The sequence below is a fragment of the Rutidosis leptorrhynchoides genome, chromosome 3 (genome assembly GCF_046630445.1).
Source record: "Rutidosis leptorrhynchoides isolate AG116_Rl617_1_P2 chromosome 3, CSIRO_AGI_Rlap_v1, whole genome shotgun sequence".
Taxonomy (NCBI): domain Eukaryota; kingdom Viridiplantae; phylum Streptophyta; class Magnoliopsida; order Asterales; family Asteraceae; genus Rutidosis; species Rutidosis leptorrhynchoides.
In genome coordinates this window covers 128,218,768-128,244,758 of record NC_092335.1, presented here as the reverse complement: position 1 = coordinate 128,244,758, position 25,991 = coordinate 128,218,768, and the positions used below count along the sequence as shown (strand labels likewise).

Below are 25,991 nucleotides of genomic sequence, written 5' to 3'. Positions count from 1 at the left end.
AATTACTTAAGTGGTCCTTGTGTTTCACCAAACATTTCAAGCAGAGTCCTTGTGTTATTTTTTGACTTAGGTGGTCCATGTGTTTTACACAATATTTCATGTGTTTTCAATTTGTGTTTTCATTTCACGTTTACGATTCACGTGTCGGTTCACGTTTTCGGTTCGCATTTTCGATTAGAATTTTCAATTTCATTTCGTGTTATCGAATCGCGTTTTGGGTTCCCTTTATCGTTTCACATTTTTTCGCATTTTCATTTCGTGTTTACGTTTCACGTTTTCATTTCTTTTTTCCAGTTCGCGTTTTTGGTTTGCGTTTTCGATTCACGTTCTCAACGCAGATTTTCGATTTCACTTCTCGTTATCTAATCGCATTTTCGATTCCCGGTATCATTTCACATTTTTTCGAAATGCCAATCGAAAACTCGAATCGGAAAGAAAACACGAAAGAAAATGCAAAAAAAGTGAAACGGTACCGGGAATCGGAAACGCGATTCGATAACGAGGAGTAAAATCAAAAATCTGCGTTGAAACGCGAACCGAAAACGCAAACCAAAAAATGTGAACTGAAAAAGAGAACTGAAACATTAAACGAAGACACGAAATTAAAATATGAAAAAATGTTAAACAATAAAGTGAACCCAAAACGCGATTCGATAATGCGAAATGAAATCGAAAATTCGAATAGAAAATGCAAATCGAAAACGCGAACCAAAACCTGAATAGTAAACGTGATAGAAAGTGCGAATCGAAAACACATGAAATATTGTGTAAAACACAAGGACAACCTAAGTTAAAAATAACAAAAGGACCCTGCTTGAAATATTTTGTAAAATACAGGGACCACTTAAGTAATTTTTGTAAAACACAGGGACCACTCAAGTAATTTTACGAGGTAAAATGACAAAACTACCCTCATGTGCTTGACACATGCTAATACTTAACGGTTGACTTGGACGGACGTTTTGCAGAGGGTCCGTTTACGTAACATTTGTAAATCACAAGGACTAATCAAGTCAAAATATAAATTCAGGGACTCCCGGCGAAATATGATGTAAAACACAGGGACCATTCAAGTAAGTTTTTCAAAAAAAGAATATGAGTTCGTATCATTACATCCTCCCCTAATTTTTTTTAAAAGCAGGAAATTTTATTAATATCATGAACTGCACAAACGAGTAGCATAATACATACTTTTTACAGCATAAAGCAGCAGCCAAAAGCTCAAAGGCACACGAAGGGGACCTGACTTGAAAACAAGCTGAGCAATTCAAGGGATACAGTGCTGAATTCAGCAACAAAGTAACCCAAGACCCACCCATTTAGACCCCTTATCCGCTACTAATTGAGCTAATTGTTGCTGATGACACGAAGAACTAAGAATTAAGGGAAAACATTTACACGAGTACTTTGATGGTCGAATGCAGCTGCAGACATGCAGCCACGAGTATATAAAAATTGCAGCAAATTAGTCAGTATCAACGTTAACCAATGCCACATCTGTTAGAGATAGAAACATCGAAATCTAAGGGAGAATCAAGCCAGCCATTCCAATCTATGCAGGGCCTGTTTAATCGATTTGTGACCCAATCATAGCTCTTCACTTGGATTTCATTTATCATGACCACAACACCTTTTTGGTATTATTAAACACAATCGCGTTTCTATTATTCCAAATGAAATAACATGTGATCCATATGACCCCTTGGCATATGCTTCTACCGAGGGCTGATGAGAATTTATAACAATTACCCGAAAGTAATTTGTCCAAAGTGAAGTTTGAAGGAATCTTGATTTTCCACCACTTGAAGAGTCTGTTCCATATATCATTTGCGAATTTACACTAACAGAGTACATGTTCTACATGTTCCAGGTTGTCATCACAAACTGGGCGGCGAATGGAATCAAGGTCGACTCCTCTCTTGTCGAGTTCAACACGGAACGGGATCATGTTGCGTCTTGCTCTCCAAATGAAAATAACAATTTTTAAAGGTACCAGTTTATTGGTCAGAGTTTCAGCCGCAATAGTACCAACCGTTATACTATCAGGTTCGATAATATACGATAGATCCTTCATTGAGAACCGACCATGTGATGCTAAAGCCTAAGACCATTCATCGTTGTGCCTCTTATAAGGAACAAAACTATATAGAGAGTTAGATTGGTGAGATCCCCATGAAGTCTACCAGAGATTTCACGGGACCAACACCAATTAGTAATAAGGACATTATTTTCCCACCGGACTCGATCACGGATTGTTGCATTTTTGTTGAATTCTAATCGAAAAAGTCGGTTATATGTATCTTTAAGCTTAACATCCTCTAACCAATATTCATTCCAAAAACTAGTTGTTTTACCATTAGAAATTAGTATTTTAAAGGAAGATGTAAACGTAATATCTCTCGAGTCTAAAAATCTACCGTTCTTTATGATGGTGGCCCAAGTGCAAGAGAGACATTTACCATTAATAGGAGAGTTGTAGGTGAGACCACCATCGTCACCATATATACTTTTGATAACCCTAACCCATAAAGCATTATTTTCGACTCTGAACCTCCACCACCATTTTCCAAGTAAGGCAAGATTTTTATTTTTCAAAGACCCGATATTTAAACCACCTAATTCATAAGACATCAGAACCGAATCCTAGCTTATCCACGATATTTTGTTGGAATATGATAATGCTAAAAACGAACATATATTTCATAGCATTATCCTCAAGAAAGACAAGCTTTTAGTTGCAATTGTTCTATTTACAAGTGATATTCGTTTAAATAATAAAAGGTGAAGACAAAAGACAGATTCAACGATTTGAAGACGCAAACGACCAAAAAGCTAAAAAGTACAAAGTACAATCCAAGTGGTTCAAATTATTGCTGAGAAACGTTTAAAAGTTACAAGAGTACGAGCCGCGAAACGCAAAGTACGAGATATTAAATCGTACGAAAGGACGTTCGAAAATCCGGAACAGAGACCTGAACCAACTATCAACGCGCGACTCAACGGAGCTAAAATTACAAGTATACTATGCATATGAATATAATATAATATATATATATATATATATATATATAATTATATAAAATTATATATATTATATTATATAATATATAATTCGCAGCAGCCCACGTTTTGGAAGCATTTGGAACAGGAAAAGGCTGCCATGCGATCGCATGGCTATGAAGGCCTAAACCCATGCGATCGCATGGGTTACTGTAGTGAGTCAGGTCCTATAAAAAGGCAGTTTGATCGACGAGTTTTAGACACACCATATTCAATCAATTACTCTCTATCTCTCAATATATATTTATATTTATATTTTATAATTATAATTTTAATATTAAGTTAATAATAATAAGGTTATAGTGGCGAATTTTTTAAGTTTGTAAGTCGAATTTCTGTCTGTGTAACACTACGCGATTAGTACTCATTGTAAGTTATGTTCAACCTTTTTAAATTAATGTCTCGTAGCTAAGTTATTATTATGTTTATTTAAGCCGAAGTAATCGTGATGTTGGACTAAATATTAAGACGGGATTATTGGGCTTTGGACCATAATTGGGGTTTGAACAAAAGACCGACACTTGTGGAAATTAGACTATGGGCTATTAATGGGCTGTATATTAATTAAATGATATCTCGTTGATTTAATATAGAGATTTATAGTTTGACGTATTTATAAATAACCACATACGCTTGACTGGGTACGGTGGGTGGGATATCTATAAATACTAATAATTATTCATTTGACCGGATACGGGGATGGATTAATACTCACAGGACTCATTAAAATAGGGGTGGATTACATTCAAGGGTAATTGGTGTAATTGCTAACAAAGTATTAAAACCTTGGATTACACGCAGTTGATAACCTGGTGTATTCATTAAATAAAGTATTAAGACCTTGTTACAGTTTAAGTCCCCAATTAGTTGGAATATTTGACTTCGGGGATAAGGTTAATTTGACGAAGACTCTCGCACTTTATAATTATGACCGATGGACTATTATGGACAAAACCAGATGGACATATCGAATAATCCAGGATAAAGGACAATTAACCCATGGTAATAAATTAAAATCAACACGTCAAACATCATGATTACAGAAGTTTAAATAAGCATAATTCTCTTAATTTATATCTCATCGTACTTTTATTTATCGTCATTTTATTTATCATTATTTTATTTATCGTACTTTAAATTATTGCAATTTTATTTATCGCACTTTTATTTATCGTCATTTACTTTACGCTTTAAATTAAGTAATATTTATATTTAATATTTTACATTAGGTTTTAATTGTGACTTAAGACATAAAATTGACAAATCGGTTACTAAAAGGTAAACCCCCCCCCCCCTCCCCCTTTTATAATAATAATACTACTACTTATATACAAATATAGTTGTAAAAAAAATATAGCGTTAAACTTAGCTGTATCCCTGTGGAACGAACCGGACTTACTAAAAACTACACTACTCTACGATTAGGTACACTGCCTATAAGTGTTGTAGCAAGATTTAGGTATATTCCATTCAATAAATAAATAAATAACTTGTGCAAATTGTATCGTATTTAATAGTATTTCGTAATAAAATATAATAGTATTTTGTACTACCCCTCGCACACATCAAGTATTTTTGGCGCCGCTGCCGGGGACAACACCGAAGCGAAACGATATAAAAAATTGTTATTAAGTTTTAAGCCATTTAAAAAAAAATATAGAAGTTTTAAATATTAAAAACAAAAATAAAAAGAAAGAAAAGAAAAATATATATCTATAACTTTAAGTGTTTAAATTAAAAAGTTCATATTTTTTATTAAGAGTTATAAAAACTAATAAGTAATTTTTTTTAGTTTTAGTTAAGTTATATTATATTTTCTATAAATTAAAAAGAGTAAAAAAAAACCATTGAACCTACATATTTTGGCCTGCATCATTCAGAGTCTGCACACCCATGCGATCGTATGAGTAGGCAAGGTTAAACCCATGCGACCGCATGGTAAAGCCTGACACGTCTAATCCTTAAATTTGTACGGATTAGGGTTTGTAATTAATAATTATTATTATTAATTAATTAGATTTAGGGTATAATTAAAATATTAATTAGTTTTAGTTTTATTACTTAATTTGTTTTAATTAGTTTTATTAAATAAAAAACTAATACTTTTATAAAATAAATAATATAAAAATAATTTTTTTATAAAAAATTGTACTTTTATAACTTTAAGTTTTATTTTTATATTTCGTATCTTTTTAATCGTTTTATTCGTAATAATTGTATAATTTATCGTTCGTAATTAGTTTTAAATTAGTTTTTGTCGTAGTTAATCTTATATTTCTAGATTTTTAGGCTTTGCCGTAAAATCCCTTAAGTACTCTTTCTTTAGATTAAGACTTAGGCGCTTTAGAATTTTACGACGTCACTTATCGCTTTAATAATTTATAGATTTTAGTTCCTTTTTAAGTTATTGCCGTTTTCCGTTTAGAATTCCTTTTAAGTTTAATACCTTTAGACGTAAGTTTTAATTGTTAGTTTTTAGGCTTTTAAGTTTCGACGCTTTACCTTCTTATTTTTGTTTTTCGACGTTTGTTTTTCGATTCTTGTTTTTCGACGCACTCTTTTTCTTTCTCATTTGTACGCTCTAGTTTTTAGGACATAGAATTTTCTATATTTTTTTTAAATCTCGACGAAAAAAGAAAAATTATTTTAAGCGGTTAAATTGATAGACATCCAAAATTTTCTGGTTCGTAGTAATAGTTGGATTTGTTAGTGGCGAGTTGTGGGCTTCCGATTTAAAGGGTCCTGGCTACCTGCTGCATCTATTGGCTATTCGAAACGTGGGCAAAATCAGAAAAGTCTATTAATTTGATAACTTTAATAATTTTTTTTATCTTTATAACTAATAGGATATTCAGTGAATGCACCGAGCAAAACGTTCACCACCTTTCATACGTTCACCTCCTGTAACTCGATCAAGACATCTAGCCAATATCGTCGTCGTTGATTTTTCTTTAGAATCATCATCAAGTCGAACAAGTACTCCAATTCAAATTTCCGATAATCCATTTTTTGAACCCGACCTCACAATTGAGAACCCGGAGGATATTCAAGGACAATTCAGAGATCCTGAACCACTAATTATTCCTCCTAAACCACAAATCATTCAACCAGAGATTGTAGAGGAAGAAACTATTAAATCAGAATCCTCTGGTGATTCAGATTCAACAAATTCAATCATGGAAAATCAGGAACCTCTAAGTATGGAAGATCGAATGAGAGCCACACGCACGGGCCAAGGTCACGCAATTACTCAACCAGACATTAATGCACCGGATTATGAAATCAAAAGACAAATCCTACACATGGTAACTAATCAATGCCAATTTAGTGGTACGCCGTAGGAAGATCCAAACGAACATCTTCGAATCTTTAATAGGATTTGTACTCTATTCAAAATCAGAGAAGTTGAGGATGAACAGATCAATCGCATGTTATTTCCCTGGACTTTAAAGGGAGAAGCCAAAGATTGGTTAGAATCATTACCTGAAGGGGCGATTGATACATGGGACGTTTTAGTTGAAAATTTTCTTAAAAGATTCTTTCCGGCATCTAAAGCCGTGAGACTTCAAGGAGAAATTGTTACGTTCACACAAAAGCCAAATGAAACTTTATATGAGGCGTGGACAAGATTTGAAAAGTTGTTGAGAGGATGTCCTCAACATGGCTTAGACACTTATCAAATAGTACAAATATTCTACCAAGGATGCGATATTACTACACGAAAAGACATCGACATAGCAGCTGGTGGTTCCATTATGAAGAAAATCGCAACTGAAGCTTATAAAATTATTGATAACACAGCCTCCCACTCACATGAGTGGCATCAGGAAAAAGATATTCCTCGTTCATCTAAAGCGGCTAGAGCCGATTCTAGCCATGACTTTGAATCCATTTCCGCAAAGTTAGATGCTTTTGAAAGACGAATGGAAAAGATGACTAAAGATATTTACGCAATACGAATTAGTTGTGAGCAGTGTGGAGGACCACATTTGACAAAAGATTGTCTCGGTATTGAACAAACAATGGAATAAAGAGAGAATGTTTCATATATGAACCAAAGGCCTGGAAATAATTATCAAAATAATTATCAACCGCCAAGACCAAACTACAATCAAAATCAGAATTATAACCGAAATGTTCCATACAACAACCAACAAGGTCCTAGAAATCAACAAGTATCTACCAATACTTACAACCAGCGAAGACCTATTTTTCCAAATAAACCACTACAAATCGATGATAAAAAGCCAAATTTAGAAGACATGATGTCGAAGCTAGTTGGATCTCAAACGCAGTTTTTCACATCTCAAAAACAAACTAATGAACAAAATGCTCAAGCATTTAGAAATCAACAAGCTTCTATTCAAAATCTGGAACAAGAAGTAAGTAACCTAGTAAGGTTGATAGGTGAAAGAAAACCGGGGAGTCTACCTAGAGATACAAATGCTAACCCCTAAAATGAAACAGCTAAAGCCATTACCACAAGAAGTGGTATTACACTCAAACCACCTGAAATACCTGTAATTTCTGATGACTCTATTCCTACTACACAGGCACCACAGCCTGAGCAAGAGAAGGAAACAGAACCGGTAGTTGAAAAGGTTAATGAAGATAATACAGTTACGGCAAAGCCTTATGTTAAACCATAACAAACACCACTTCCTTACCCGAGTAAAATGAGAAAAGAAAGACTTGAAGCCGAGCAATCCAAATTCTTAGATATGTTTAAGCAAATAAATGTCAATCTTCCTTTCATTGATGTGATTTTAGGAATGCCAAGATATGCTAAATTCCTGAAAGATCTAATCACAAATAGAAAGAAAATGGAAGAACTCTCAGCTGTTACAATGAATGCTAATTGTTCTGCAGTGCTGTTGAATAAACTACCAGAAAAACTCTCAGATCCAGGAAGTTTCACAATTCCATGTTTTCTGGGTAGTCTTAATTCAATAGAAGCATTGGAAGACTTAGGTGCTAGTATAAATTTAATGCTAGTATAAATTTAATGCCATATTCACTATACGCTAAACTAGACCTCGGAGAATTGAAACCAACAAGAATAAGTATACAACTAGCAGATCGATCAGTAAAATATCCTAGAGGGATAATGGAGAACATGGTAGTTAAAGTTGGTACTTTAGTATTTTCAGTAGACTTTGTTATTCTGGACATGGAAGAAGATTCTCGAGTTCCTCTCATATTAGGAAGACCATTCTTAAACACGGCTAAAGGAATAATAGATGTGTTTGGTAAGAAACTGACCCTAAGTATAGAGGACGAGAGTGTTACTTTTTCTGTTGATAGAGCCATGCAACAACCCCAATCTGCAGATGATACATGTTATTATGTTCAAACTATAGATTCACAAGCAGAATTGTTACAAGAATTTCCAGAATTACAAGGAAAGGGAGAATGTTATTTAAGAGAAGGAACTGAACCAATTGATGAAGCTGAAATGTTAGTCGCACTCATGGCTAATGAATACGAACCAACAACAGAAGAACTTCAAATGTTAAAAGAGGAAGACAAATATCGATATAAATCATCGATAGAAGAACCACCAATATTAGAGTTAAAGCCACTTCCAAACCATTTCGAATACGCTTATTTACATGGTGAATCTGAATTACCTGTAATAATCTCGTCTTCTCTTACGGCGAATGAAAAATCTTAACTCATTTCTGTGCTAAAAGCTCATAAACCAGCTATTGCATTTAAGATTCATGACATTAAAAGCATAAGTCCTTCGTATTGCACACATAAAATCCTTATGGAAGAAGGTCATAAAATATATGTGCAACGCCAACGAAGACTAAATCCAAATATGCAAGATGTTGTTAAGAAAGAAATTATTAAACTGCTAGATGCAGGTTTAATTTATCCAATCTCTGATAGTCCATGGGTAAGCCCAGTTCAATGCGTACCTAAGAAGGGTGGCATGACTGTCATCACAAATGAAAAAGATGAGCTTATTCCTACTAGGACTGTAACAGGATGGCGTGTTTGTATTGATTATAGAAATTTAAATGACGCCACCAGAAAAGATCACTTTCCCTTACCTTTTATTGATCAAATGTTGGAATGGTTAGCTGGGAACAGTTACTATTGTTTTCTTGACGGTTTCTCCAGATACTTTCAAATTCCAATCGCACCCGAGGACCAAGAGAAAACCACCTTCACGTGCCCTTATGGTACTTTTGCTTACAAACGCTTGCCATTTAGACTTTGCAACGCCCCTGCAACCTTTCAAAGGTGCATGATGGCGATTTTTCACGACATGATAGAAGAATGCATGGAAGTTTTCATGGATGACTTTTCAGTCTTCGGTGATACTTTTGAAAAATGTTTAGTTAATCTTGAACGAATGCTTATTAGATGCAAACAATCAAATCTAGTACTTAATTGGGAGAAATGCCATTTCATGGTTAAAGAAGGCATCGTTCTTGGTCATAAAATTTTAAAGGAAGTAACTGAAGTGGATAAAGCTAAAGTAGATGTAATTGCTAAACTTCCACATCCCACCAATGTTAGAGGAGTTAGGAGTTTTCTAGGGCATGCCGGTTTTTACCGACGTTTCATAAAAGATTTTTCTAAATTTGCCACTCCTATGAATAAACTCCTAGAAAAAGATGCTCCATTCATCTTTTCAGATGAATGCATCAAATCTTTTAATATTCTTAAAGAAAAACTCACTAATGCGCCGATAATGATAACTCCAAATTGGAATCTTCCATTTGAACTCATGTGCGATGCAAGTGATTTTGCAATGGGAGCCGTTTTAGGTCAAAGAATTGAAAAACGATTTCAACCTATATATTATGCTAGTAAGACGTTACAAGGAGCACAAACAAATTACACAACTACTGAAAAAGAACTCCTTGCTATTGTCTTTGCTTTTGACAAATTTCGTTCATATCTCGTTCTAGCAAAAACGGTGGTCTATACTGACCATTCTGCTCTTAGATACCTATTTTCAAAACAAGATGCCAAACCAAGATTAATCCGTTGGATCTTACTCTTACAAGAGTTCGATATTGAAATCCGAGACAAAAAGGGAGCAGAAAATCTCGCCGCTGATCATCTTTCTCGCCTTGAAAATCCTGAATTAGAAGTTCTAAATGAACCGGCTATACAAGATAACTTTGCTGATGAATATCTTTTGAAGATCGATTATACTGAAATTCCATGGTTTGCAAATCATTATCGGGAAATTCTTTAGTGATATAAAACACTATTTTTGGGAAGATCCACATTTATTCAAAAGTTGTCCAGATGGAATAATACGCCAATGCTTATTCGGAGATGAAGCTAGTCAAATCTTAAACCATTGTCACACAGGACCAACAGGAGGGCATTATGGGCCTCAACTCACAGCAAGAAAAGTTTACGACACTGGATTCTATTGGCCTACAATTTTCAAAGACGCACACCTTTTTTGCAAATCATGTGATGCTTGTCAAAGGGCCGGGAAAATAAGTCAACATGATGAAATGCCACAAAATGTCATTCAAGTATGTGAAGTATTTGACGTTTGGGGTATTGACTTTATGGGTCCATTTCCAAAATCTCATAATAATCTCTACATTCTCGTTGCCATTGATTATGTATCTAAATGGGCGGAAGCACAAGCTCTCCCAACTAACGATGCACGAGTTGTAGTCAACTTCTTAAAACGTCTTTTTGCAAGGTTCGGAACACCGAAAGCTTTAATAAGTGATCAGGGTACTCAATTTTGTAATAATCAACTTGATAAAGTTCTCAAAACATATGGAGTAACTCATAAAATCTCAACCGTTTATCATCCACAAACAAGTGGACAAGTTGAAAATACCAACCGAGCATTAAAACGCATTCTAGAGAAAACTATAGGATCAAATCCGAAGGAATGGTCCATGAAATTGGAGGATGCACTCTTGGCTTTTCGAACAGCCTACAAAACTCCAATTGGCACCACACCTTTTAAACTCGTTTACGGAAAAGCATGTCATCTTCCAGTAGAAATTGAGCACAAAGCATTTTGGGCTTTGAAGACATGTAATCTTGATTTGCATGAAGCCGGACGTCTACGGTTAAGTCAACCACACGAATTAGAAGAATTAAGACACGATGCATATGAAAATTCGTTAATCTATAAGGAAAGAACGAATAAATGGCATGATAAAAGAATCAGAAGTTCAAAAGAATTTAAGGAAGGAGACCGAGTTCTTCTTTTTAATTCACGATTCAAGCTATTTCCTGGAAAATTGAAATCAAGATGGTCTGGACCATTCATAGTCAAAAGATTTTTCCTATACGGAATAATAGAGTTAATAAATTCAAATGAGATTGAATTTAAAGTTAATGGTCACAGAGTTAAACATTATATACATGGTCCGATGGAAGTTGATAATGAAGTTAATCATAATTTCACCACCAAAGAAAACCCTCAGAGTGAAAACATAAATATGCTTTCAACGACTTATGAAAAACCAAAAGTGGAAGATGGAGAGATTTCAAATTGGAGTGATGAAGAAGAATTTCTATATAAACCTCCCATTCCAAGAAACAAAAAAAAAGTGAGCAAGAAGTTCAAGTAGAAGTGAAAGAACCAAGAAAAGATCACCCGAAAAAGGTTAACAAACCAACTCTACTTACTAAATTAGGAGACCCAGGTGAATTTATCATTTCTTGCTTGCTTAATGATGGTGCTATGTATAATGGGCTTGCAGATTTAGGAGCGAGTGCAAATGTTATGCCTCTTTCCTTATACAAAAGACTAGGTGTGGGTAAATTATGACCAACCAGAATAGGTGTTCAATTATTTGACCAAACCATTAAACATCCGGTTGGAATAGCCAATAATTTACTTGTTAAAGTGGAAAGTTTGACCTTTGTTGCAAACTTCATAGTTATTAATATGGAGGAAGACCTTGATATTCCTCTGATTTTAGATCGCCCATTTTTAGCAACCACCGAGGCATTCTTTGATGTAAGAGAAGGTAGAATGACACTTAGGGATAGTGATAAATCGGTCACCTTTGTGAATTGAAAGTTTCAATCTTCACCAACCAAAACTGTAGAACCAATAAAAATGCCTAAGTGTGGAAAAGATGAAGAAACACCTAATGATGACCCGATAACAAAGAACCCCGTTGTTGATACGAAATTAGATGAACCCATTTTTAACAGTTCAATGAAGAAACTTTATAAATGGATTCAAGATGCTAGGATTAAGGGGAACTTTAAGTTATGTAACAGATTAGTATCCAATTTTTCGCCTAAAGAAAAGGCGATGTTAATTGAATTTGTGAATGTTACAGAGGAAATCAACAAATGGCTTGAAGCAAAAGTCAGAGATATGCAAGTTGTTGATGTTCCAATTGAAATTAATAATGAAGTTAATCACAAGTTCGACACCACAACTAGCTAAGTGTGGGGAGATTCAGATGTTTTAAAGGATAATATAATGCTGTCTAGAGTTAGATTTTCTGTTTTCGTGTAGTTCTCGAAAATGGAATCCGAATGGTCTTTCCCTAGCAGACCCTAAAAAACTAGTCTTCTCCCTCCATTCTGAATTTTTGTGTTTTTAGGTTTTACGAGATGAATAATTTCTTTAATCTGAACCATGGTCTACTACTACACGCTATGATTACTAAACGTAATAATAACATCTTCCCGAGTGAACTGGTATCATTCATAAGTGGCAAAATGGATGAAGTGAGGAAAGAACTCAGGAACAATCATAATAAGATATATTTTGGTAAAGGAAAATCAAAATCCGCAACAAAAAGAAGAGCACGACACCTTGAAAGATGTCATAAATGCAGAAAATGGTCACACGAAGGGAAATGTTCGAACAATTAGACACATTCCAATACCGAGTTCGTTACTCTATGCAGAGAAGGACCGTTCATATGTTTAGAAGAAAAGTTATTGAAAAAACGAGGTTACGCTTATGTAGCTATGGAAAACCAAATCACACGACTCTTCTATGAGTCGACTAAAGCAGGTCTCTGAGAATTCTATCTCACAGGTAAGTATGTACAGTTTTTATTTTATTTTTATTTATTGCTTTTAACCTTCTGATAATAAACACTGAATCGTTCGCTATAAAGTATTAAATTGATATTCAATAAAATTAGGTATAATAAACCGAAATTATTGATATCAGACAAAAATTTAATTCATCACTTCGAAATTTACCGTTTATTCATAAGGTATAAAAATCTTTAATCAATCAATCTAAAATATTTCAGAAATTCGTCAGGAGTAAAATTAGGTAATATAGCCGAAATTACTTTACCTAAAAGAGGGACGTATATTTTTGTTAATATTTGATTGATTAAAGTGAGATAAAAGACCATAAAGATTTTTATTTTTACCTTGTTTTTAAAATTAATATATAACTATATTATTTTTAAATAAAAGTTTGTAAAATTAATGTATATAAATATTAATAATATTTATATGAAATTTTATGCATTTTAAATTTAAGTTTGGTGTGAATTTAAAAATAAAAATCTACTTTATTTCATTAAGTTAAAAATGATTTCTAAAATTCGTCGTAAGTTGAAGACTAGGTCGTTGAACCGAAATTGCTTTACCCGAGGGCGGGACGAGAAATTTTATTATCATTATTTTTAATTTTATTGATCTAAAGTATGCCAAAAACATTTAAAAAACCCAAAAATCTTTGCTTTTAAAACAATCGCTTTAAAATGATAAATTTTAAAATTTTTTCGAGGGACGAACTAGGTAAACGTACCGAAACGCCCTCAATCTAAAAAGAAACAAAATTTTAAATTAAGTAATTATTTGTTTTATAAGTCAAAGGTTTTATATTATAAAAAAAAAAGAGACAGACCCCATGCGATCGTATGGGGTTTACCCTTGAGAACCATGCGGTCGCATGGGCAAAAAAAACTGGGCAGAAACAAATTCCTAGTCGACTGGTCTGCTCCTCACTTTTACACACACACAAACACGAACACTCTCAAAAATATTCTCAAATTTCATCATTTTTTCACCAAAATTCTCCAAATTTCTTGCTATAATCCGCTCTAATCATGCGATTGTTCAGAAATTTTTTAAAGAAGGTAACGACTTCACCACTAAAACTCTTTAATTTTGAATTGATAATGTTCTTGAGCAATTTTTACCTAATTTGATTTTGATAAATTTTAGCTTTATTAGAGTTAAATTGTTAGTATATTATGCTTGTATAACCTAGATTGATGCTATTTAACATGATTAGAAGCTTTAAACTTCGAATTTTTAACAATCTAGGGTTTGTGTTCTTGAGCAATTTGGAGCTTTTTGATATAAACAGGTTATGGCCGATTTTTGTTATGAATTATTGCTAAATTAAGTAGTGTAACATGTTTAGGTTGCTAAATGATCCAAACTTTGATCCTAAACATGATTTTTGAGCATCAAAGTGGACTTTTTAAGTCTAAAATTCATGAACTTGATTATTTTGATATAAATGCCATTTGAAACTTGTTTAATTGCTAGTAATGGTTATTTTAACATGTTATTTGAATTGAATGCTTATGAACTTTGTATGCATTTTCATATATGCTTATTTGAAAAAAATGTAAAATTGTTAAAATATGAAAATGTGTATAAGTTTAATTTTGATTAAACATGTTTTTGTAATTGTTTTAATTTGTTATTTTGCTAACACTAATGCATATTTGGATGCACAAATTTTGTGTTTAATGTGTTTTTCAGAGAAATACAGATACTGACGTTGCATCATCGTCAAGACAACCTGAACAAGAACCACAGCCAGAGATGCCACCTGAGCCACAGCAAGAACAACAACATTATGATCAACACGTGCCATACTATGAATCAGAAGCACAATTTTTTATTGCATACATAATATTTCCCGTTCACCATGTAATAGAACACTCAACAATTCATGAACATGAGTTACATCCCAATCTAAGGTTTGATAGAAGCTGGAGAGATTACCAAATGTACCAACGTAACAAATTTAAACTTTGCACTAAAAATGTGGAAGTACTTGATGTGTGAAATCGCGTCTATAATTTATATAATGGGAAATACCGGTTAAAAGGATTACTACACACTAACGGGCAGTGTACCCGATCGTGCAATAGTATAAAGTTGGTAAATCCGTATTCGTTTCAAGGACAGTTTAGACGTGAAAATTAAGATTGTAACTAATGGAAATAAACTAAGTTAATCTAGAAAATGGAAATTACGAGATAATAGTTTTGGTGGCTATTTAACGATTAGCCAAATCAAAGATAGCTTTAATTAATAACAAGAAAGAACAATATTTTTGGTATTTTAAGATTTAAGCTTTAAAGCAAACAAACAAGTAAAAATAAGATAGTTTAAATCAAATAGGAAAAACGAATGTTCGTCTAGACTCTTTACACCTAGTCTTGGATACATTTAGATTAAGCCCCAGTTTTTATCTAACCTATGCGAATTATTTAATCGGTTCACCTGGAATTCCCTAGTGCAAACACTTCAATTAAGATTACACGACACGGAATTCCCCGTAGCCTAAGACCTCCTAATTGTGACCAAATATTTCAACTGAGATGAAAGACTTGAATCGCAATCACACCAACTCTCGTTGTGTGCAATTCACCCTTATTTCGTTTAGCCTTTTGAATTCAATTTACTCTCGTCTCCGAGTAGCAAACAATCAATTAAGACAAACCAATTGTAAATTTATGTATTAAATTAATGAACTCTAGTCCTATCAAACAAACACACAACCAATTGAATCGAAAAGTCTAGCTTTAATAAGAATCATTCTTTAATTCAAACATCAAATCATCATAAATTAAACGAATAACTGTTAAGTAGCATCCAACACATAGGTTTATAAGTCTAGACAAACATTAAATAACTTAGCCAATAATCATTGCAACAATAGAAATCAAAATATCAAATAATAAAGAAAACATTGTTTGATAAAATAGAATAAACCTAACACGATGAATCTTGATGAGTGCTGAGATTGATCCTTGAAATCGGAATGATTGGAGCGTTAAAGTGACCTTGGAATTCCCCAAAAGTGACTGAAAATCGCACCTAATGCTCTCAAAATCGGCTGCCAAAAAGATAACCCTCATTAAAGAAAACTGTTCCCTATTTATAGAAGCAAAAATCTGGCCGACTCGACTTGCGCGGTGTGCATGTATATGCGCGGCGCGCGCTTCTTCATAAAAAATACTGTTCGAAAATCAATAACTTCTGATCTGTTTTGAAGCACAAACCGAGCTCAGCAATTCTTACCCGTTTTTATATATCACAAATCCCGGTCTCGTCCCAAATCAATAAATAACACATAACTGATGTAAACGCGCCATAAACACCTTAAATCAATTATTTAACACTTCTAGGCTCTCAGATCATAATCTTCCAAATATTCGCGAATATAACCAAAACCGTATCCGAATGGACTAAAAATGACGGATACTGCCATGATAAATGTATGAGAAATGCGCAACATCAAATCACCTCACACTAGAGTCTTGCTTGTCCTCAAGCAAAGTCGACTCGAAAATAATCTTCTACTAAATGTTAACGACTTCATAAGTGCAAGTAGACCCAACAAACATGAACCAAAAAAGAAAATAGCGTGGGTACAGTTTTAAGAGAACATAACAACAATGTGACTTCTACTTGTAATCCCAAAATCTCCAACATTCCCCAAATAAAGTATCGGCACAATAATAATAGTAACTCGAACAATGTGCACCAAATATGTAATCCAAATAAATGTAGAGAATCTTGAACCTGATAATGTCTTCTAATATAGAACGTGGATACAAGTGGAAGCCATGAGCCGAGAAGGAAGAACCCTCGAACCAAAGAACCATACGGGCTAAAAACTTGATGTGTAAAATCTAGTATATAAATTATCTCTGGAAAATGCCGGATATTGCCACGATTAGTTGCAATCTTAATTCTCACGTTTAAAATTGTCCTTGAAACGATTTCGGAATTACCAACTTTATACTATTGCACGATCGGGTACACTTCCCGTTAGTGTGTAGTAATCTTTAAACCGGCATTTTCCAGAGATAATTTATATACTAGATTTTATTTTACCCCTAATTTTTCATTTTTTTTTACGACCAAAACCCGTGAAACGTCAAGTCTTTTTAAATCAAAACTAATATGATGATGATTCCATTAACAACCAACCCGAGAGATTTTACATCCCCCACCTCACACTTGAGATCAAGTAATGTCCCCATCACTTGAGATCAAAATTAGATAAAAATCGAAAGGGTTACGTGAGAAAGAAAATATAAAAACTTATCGAGCTTAACCACTGATCGCGGAATGCCAGTGACAGATGGCGCTGAACTGACTGCCAGCATAAGAACATCGTCCATTCCCGATCATCACACCAATATCATCAATCATGCTGTTTTGCTGAACTTAATGCCAGACTTAAAAAAAATTGTTTCACCAACAAACCTAACAAACATAAAAGAAACTACATAAAACGGGACAAGGTGGCACCACCCGGTACCGAAACGCCTTGTCCCCGAATTAATCCACCGTACATAATAAAAGAAAATAGTTATCAAAGTACAGAACCAAATAACATGTTTGCAAACAAATACAACATGATCAACAGGCACGCAGGCCCTCAACCCTGGTAATCATCAAACGGCCATCCATAGGTTCCCGAACCACTCCTGCTCGGACGCCCGCCCGGATACTCCTGCTGGAACCTCAACTGTGCGTCCCTCACAGCCTATATCTCTCTATAACATGGCGGATGCTCCAACGGTTCTGATCATAATAATAAACCGACTCCTGACTCGCCGTACCATAATACTGCTCCGGGTTAGAAAAATACAAACGCGAATTATGGCGCTGCCAATTGACACCATATGCAATCATCCCTATATCATAATGATTAGCTCTTGCGAGCTCCTCCGTACGCTGCTAACTCTCCCACATCTGAGCTTTGTGTCGACTAACCTCGTCATTATGATTTTCCACCACCTCGGTATGCCTACGAATGTCACGATGAAACTCTGCATTATCAGCTTAATCCATAGTATACTGATACACATGATGTTCTACCTGACCTGCAACATCGCCATAATCTAAACCTATTCTGTTCACATTATTTATCAGATTGTCCCAACCTTCCTGACTCGGGTACCAAGAACCTTCAAAATGTGTACTAGCAGATGGACCAGCTCCCGTACTAGGTCCCGATGAAGAAACACCTGCAGCCCCAGCTGCACTCGTACCTGCTGCACCAGAACCCACAGTTTCCCGATACATCACCAATCGATTTTCAAAACCGTGCATCAATATCTTCCCATTAGTATAGAACATCGAACCAAAAACTGGCATACTCTGATCTGTCGTACGCAACCTGCTCAAGTCCACATTCAACTTTCTCGCAAACATAGTAATATAATGGCACCCCAAGAGCTTCTTTCCCGGAGCCGTATCGCTTGCACATTTGCTCAAGTAAGTAGCTATAGAACCAACAATGTCAGTATGCTTCCCCCTCTTGATTTGATCCATGTACCACAAATCCTTATTATTTGGTTTCTCATTCCCATTTACCCATGCATTAAAAGTATAAGCCACCAACCTTTGCAACAACCGATCGAATGGTAATTTAATTTTCTCATAGCTTACTCTTCCTGCATCAAAAATTTCACCTCCAGTCAATCTACCCCAAAAAGCAACAGTGTTAAAAGGCTCATGCTTGTAAAATTCAGTCTTAATCAAATAATTTGGAAGTCGAATATTATCCAATTCTGGATACAAATCTAAAGCTCGAGCAATTTGAGACCGACTCATTGCTTGATTTTGGCCACCCAAACAAAACCGCATAAAATTACGCTCATTCGGATCCCGGGTATTAGTAACCACCAAAGACGAGAAAAACTCCTTGCATAACAACGGATAAATATCATCATGAAGCGAAAACACCCTCTCCCACGGGCGGAGAATCGTGTTGTTATAAGACAACATTAGCATAGAATCAAACTCTCGACGAACTTGAGCTTCCTCAAGGTGTGACGACCCAGAAATTTCCGACTAAATTTAAACTTAATCTTTATATAGTTTCGACACGATAAGCAAAGTCTATTAAATCGAGTCTCAAAATTTTTGAACTGTTTCATGAAATCATTTGACCTTCGACCAGTTCCGACGATTCACGAACAATTAATTGTAAATAGATATGTGTGTATGTATATATAAATAATAATTCAAAATATAATTTAAAGTATTATATGTTGTTGTTATTAAAAATTAATAGAATAAAAATAGAATATTATAATAATTATTATTTAAAATATATCTCTATATATAAATAAAGTATATTAAAAATAAATATTAAATGATTGTAATACTCGTTTGATGTTTCGATTGATATTAAGTAAGTTAAATTCAAACTTATGTAATTTTAAAATAAACGGTGATACGAAAATGAGTTCTATGAATTTTAGACTTACTATAAATGTATTTAGGTTCTAGTTATTAAATTTTAACACTTTTTATATTTTACCCAGAAATGAGAGGAACAGTTGATGTAATTTTTATTTAATAAACTAAGGATCGAATTTTATACCATAATGACTAAAATAAATAAATATAGTTAATTTGAAAATATGAGATTTTTCTGGAAACTTTTAGTCCGCCACTGATTTATCAACGGAGCACGAATTTCAGTCCGTGAATGAAATAGTAGACGACGGCTAACTTAATCACACGTTTATAAATTTATAATATATTATTATTATTATTATTATATTATTATTATTATATATCTATTTCTATTCCTGTTATTTTTGGCCGAGAATCACCAAAACGAAACAATTCTTCCACTATTAGTAATGGAACACTTTTGAGATTGTATAGTTATGATTGATATCACTTTTCTCTATTTGTCACTTTAACTTGTTACATGTCCATCTCATATTATTGACCTAATGATTATTATGTAATTATTATTAATTATTATTAATATTAAAATTATATAAATTATATATATATATTGGTGTGCAGATAAGAGTTATATGGAGACTTACATTCACCACTACTTTAACTAATACCACCACCTACTACATACTATTATACTTGTTTTAATTTTTCTGTCTTAAGAAATCGACCAACCAAACTAGCTCATCCCTTTTTATATATAAATATACGTTATATACTTTGCATAATTACTACAACTTGATCACCAAGAACCAATTCCCTCAACCCTCACCTTTCATCACATCTAACCATCATTAAGGACCATCGTGACCAACCTGTGACTATTTCGCATGTAAGCATCACCATACCGAATCACCATCATCGAACTCATTCCATTTGTTATCGTACTCTCTTCTTTTATCAACACCAACGATCACCTTCCATCACCACCGTCGCCCGTCACCTACAATCATAAACAACCGTCCGCCACCACCTTCACCATAAACCGACACCACATCTCTCTCTCTCTCTCTCTCTCTCTATATCTTACTCTATCAATTTTTGTTTCTCTGTTGCAACTCCTTCAAAACCGCTACCATTATAACAAACAACCATCATCTATCATTAACCGCCATCTTCTACGCCATTATTCGAACACCCAACTACTGTTTCTGTTCTCTTCTTCGTAAACCAATAATCACCACCAAGCCTCCATCACCTCCACTATGTGGCAGCCATCCCGTCAACTGCTACAGCAGTTTCTGTCATTTGGTTTCTGTCATACCACGTAACCACCACCTATCTGCAGCTGTTAATTTTATTGTTACGATCCAGAGCAGTCTTTCCCTTCGAAAACCACCACCACACCCAATTTGATCTTACAGCTAATACCCACTACCGTTATACTGTTGATTTAACGTAAACCTTCACCAAATAAACAACCATTATTGAATAAATTGGGAACTGAGTTATGAGATTAAAGTCGCTGTTGTAATGCGTGTTGTTTATTTTTATGGCCGACCAATTCTAAAGTATACACCCCACCGAATATTAAACTTTCTAGCTATTTACCTAATCCACAATAAAATTGATGAGAAAGTGGTTTACACGTCCACTCCTTTCTTTGTTCCATTCCTTCGTTTTCCTTACTCTAGCCGACAAGGAGTTTAAACACTCATTGAGCTAAATGATTCTTACTTGGGCCGTGGATATGTTATTGGACAGATTAAATTGTTGGGCCAGCTAATCTATTTAGTAATAATCTACTCTTGGGCTCTAGTGCAATTTTGGCCACGATATTACAACCTCATCATTTTTTTTTCTTCGATGACAACATACACTCTCACATATTATTTAAACAGCGATGTTGATTAGGTTATGACGAGGTGATTATAAGGAGAGCATAATGGCGATGTATATGTTAATGAAAATTGGATGACGGTTATGACACGATTAATGATGGAGATGTGTATGATGTAAGATAGATTAGTTGATAACTATAATGGTTGTATTGTTAGTTGATGCAAGAGATGATGATCATGATGATACATGATCATGATAAAGATGGTACATGATTGTGATACTGTTAGTTGTTAACATAATGATAATAGCATAAATGATGTACGATGGGTGATAAGGAAAATGATGATCATTAAGATGATGATAGATATTTGTTGATGTCAATTGATGTTAAGAAGAAGCAACAGAGATATAGGTTAAAGGAAATTAAAACCTTCATTATAGCAGAATTGGAATGGCAGAGGAATGGTTAAGTATATGTGTGTGTAACTGAGAGGTCTCGGGTTCGAGCCCTGTCTCAGGCGTTTTTTTTTTTTAGAAAAGCTTAAAGGTAGTTTACTCAATTTTAACATTATTATTATTATTATTATTGTTATTATTATTGTTATTATTATTATTATTATTATTATTATTATTATTATTATTATTATTATTATTATTATTATTATTATTATTATTATTATTATTAATATTATTATTATTAAGTATTAATACTATTAAGTATTAGTATTACTAAATATTAAGTATTAGTTATTATTATGATCAATAGCACTATTATTATCATTACTATTATTATTAATATCATCCTTATTAGCATTGTTAGTGAAAGTATTATTATTATTATTATTATAAATAGTATAGTTATTATTATTAATAAAATTATCATTAAGATTATTATTATTATTATCAATATTATTATTATCATTATTATTATTTTTATTTTAACAATATTATTATAGCAAATAAATATTTACTCTATAAGAGTATATTATTTACAACTACCATAATACATCTAATTATATATATTAAGATTATTCATATAAATATTTACATATAACAAATTGTTGATTCTTAATATAATATTAATCATATGTATATATAAAAACTATATAAATAATAACTATATTAAATATATACAAATTAAATATATAAGTTATATAATTTAAGATTTAATATATAAAGTTATACGATTACCATTATATGTGTTAACATATATATAAATGATATAGGTTAGTGAATCCGAGGCCAACCCTGCATTGTTCAGTATCGTCGTATGAATATTTTTACTACAAAATATCGTATCGTGAGTTCATTTGATCCCCTTTTACTCTTTATATTTTTGGGCTGAGAATACATGCGCAATTTTTATAAATGTTTTACGAAATAGACACAAGTAATTGAAACTACATTATATGGGTGAATGATCGAAGCCGAATATGCCCCTTTTGCTTGGTAACCTAAGAATTAGTAAACCGATCAACTAATTGACGTGAATCCTAAGGATAGATCTATTGGGCCTAACGAACCCCATCCAAAGTACCGGATGCTTTAGTACTTCGATGTTGTTTTATATCATGTCTGAAGGATTTCCCGGAATGATAGGGGATATTCTTATATGCATCTTGTTAATGTTGGTTACCAGGTGTTCACCATATGAATGATTATTTTTGTCTCTATGCATGGGACGTATATTTATGAGAAATGAAAATCTTGTGGTCTATTAAAATAATGGAAATGATTATTTATGTTAAACTAATGAACTCACCAACCTTTTGGTTGACACTTGAAAGCATGTTTATTCTCAGGTATGAAAGAAATCTTCCGCTGTGCATTTGCTCATTTTAGAGATATTACTTGGAGTCATTCATGACATATTTCAAAAGACGTTGCATTCAAGTAGTTGAGTTCATCAAGATTATTATTAAGTCAATTATAGTTGGGACATATTAGGAAATGGTATGCATGCCGTCAACATTCGATGTAATGAAAGTTTGTCTTTTAAAAACGAATGCAATGTTTGTAAAATGTATCATATAGAGGTCAAGTACCTCACGATGTAACCAAATGTTATTGTATTTGTTCTTATAGATTAGGACGGGTCTTTACATGTGGTATCAGAGCGGTGGTCTTAGCGAACCAGGTTTTGCATTAGTGTGTCTAACTGATAGTCGTTAGGATGCATTAGTGAGTCTGGACTTCGACCGTGTCTGCATGTCAAAAGTTTTGCTTATCATTTTTGTCGAAAATTATCTGCTTATCATCCTTAGGAAATTACCTGCTCAGTATTCTTAGTCTAGACACATTTCACTGCATTGATTGCATGAATAGTGTATATACAAAATTCATATCTTAGCGTATCTGTTACTGTAGACCTTGCCTGATATCTCTCGTAAATTTCTCCGTAATTTAAGGGATCCTGGTACTATATATATCTATGCATATTATGCATCGAGAATACATCCAACTATCAATTGCTGTCACTAAACTCTTCATACCAAAAATCTTTTCTGTAATCGCGTAAGATGACCTTTACGAATCAACCACGTTCCTCTGACTCCGAAGACAGCGTCACAGGAGCACACCAGCCAATCAACTACCGTGATTACTGGATAAAATGGGGGTGGGTTCATGACTTACTCACCCTATGGAGAAGGGAAGAAGGTATTCCATATCATGAACCGAATCTACCACCTAACCTTGGAGTACTCGACCCGCTCACCGGTGAACCTGTTCGCAACACCGTTTATACCTTTTTTGCAAGAATTTTTCATCTTGAGACTACCATTAACGGAACTAGAGAAGATATCCGACCTCTACCTCACACTGATAACCAATCAGGGTTAGTAGAAGAAGTTAAAGAACTCTGAGCTCGAGTGTTAACTTTAGAGAGCATGGTACATAATTTGCAAGCACCAGCAGTATCACCAACACCAGTAACATCACCAGCCTCAGCACCAACAGCACTAGTACCACCAACAACAACATTCGCGTCACCAGCTTCGGCATCTCATACTGTACCTCGAGTATAATCATTGTTCTACATGACGTTAAACATCAATTATCTTCGTTCTTCATGGCGATTATATAATCTCTAATGTTTTAGATATTATGTACTCTAGTTCTAGCCGTAAATCAAATGAGTTTAATATCATATTAACTCATTAAATCCACGATTACATCTGAAGAAAATATATGTGTATATATGTTTTCATAAAGATTGTAATTAAAAATTCCTTTGTACAAACTGTTAATGGTGAAAATATTTTAACGGGTAGGTAATACCCGAGGAATATTTAGATTTCACATTAATAAGTTACACTGCACATTCTTTCAATATGATTCAACAGTCATTTGCTATCCTACTTACAACCACAGCTGTACAAATCCGTTCACCACAGAATAACCATTTTCATTCAATTTGATATTTGGATTTTGACCTATCAGAATCCAACAAGTGGCATAATGAAGAAAATATTGGACAAAATAAAATTTGTTAGAAACAAACAAATTAACTATGAGAAATTCTGTTAAGAATCCACGCTAACAAAATCCTAGCTAACTGTTCCTAGCTAACTGATTACATTTATTTATCGCAATTTAATTATCATAATTTATTTTATCGCAATTTTAATTCTCGAAATTTTATTTATCGTCATTTAATTTCTGTTATTTATTTTACGCACTTTAAATATCGGGACACGTATACAAGGTTTTGACATATCATATCGACGCATCTATATATATTATTTGGAATCACCATAGACACTCTATATGCTTTAATGCTAGAGTTCGCTATACAGGGTTGAGGTTGATTTTATAATAATATATATACTTTGAGTTGTGATCGAGTCTGAGACATGTACACGGGTCACGATACGTATTAATTAATTCGAATATTATATATTAAACTATATATGAACTATTGAATTAGTAACTGTGGACTACCAACATTGGACAATTAAAATGAATTAAAATATTGATTATAACATATGAAACTAAACGAATCTTCAAGTTTGCCACTTGATTTCATCTTAAACCTCATTTGTATCTTGACGATTACAATCTTTGTTCAAACCTTTCATGATTCCTGAAAAACACCTCAATCGAGAGGATGAACCAACCGCACTTCATCTACGGAAGGAAAGAATTATGCGTATAGATATGCACCTGAAAACACTCGAAACCTGAGTAAACGTTTAACACGTATCTGTGCTAGCGCCTTTGGCGTTGTTATCACCGAAAATAACCTTGCAATCCCTTTTCAAATTACCCAATTTTGTCACAGCTCCAGCAAATCAACTTCCACTTTCATTCGGATTAGTCTTATTATAACTTTGATATATAAGTTTGCCTTTCACCATCGATACCGGGAAACCGTTTATATCCCACCACATTAGCAGTAAACTTACCCGCAACTTTATTACTCATTGGCTTAAGTCTCTACGAAGAATCATTATATTTGTTCGATAAAACCTATTCATATACTCATCCACATCTTATAACAAGAATTGTCATACCAATTACCGGGAAATAGCAATCAGTATTTTGAATCTCGCAATGTCTCTACATCAACAGTTAAACGTATACATATAGCATTTATCTCTTGGAATTAAGATTTTCCATTCTGAAATTATGAAAAACACCTAGTCTGCGAATTATTACTCGAAATGTTGAAAAAGCTGAATGAAGTTGCA

The 25,991-nt window shown here is 33.7% G+C and overlaps 1 non-coding gene across 1 annotated transcript; it reads right to left on the bottom strand.

Annotated features, from left to right (window-relative positions):
* Positions 1 to 6,620: 6,620 nt before the first annotated feature.
* LOC139903141 (small nucleolar RNA R71) lies at positions 6,621 to 6,727 on the bottom strand. Its single transcript, XR_011777984.1, has one exon. It is a non-coding gene; the product is annotated as a small nucleolar RNA R71 (small nucleolar RNA).
* Between the last annotated feature and the right edge of the window lie 19,264 nt (positions 6,728 to 25,991).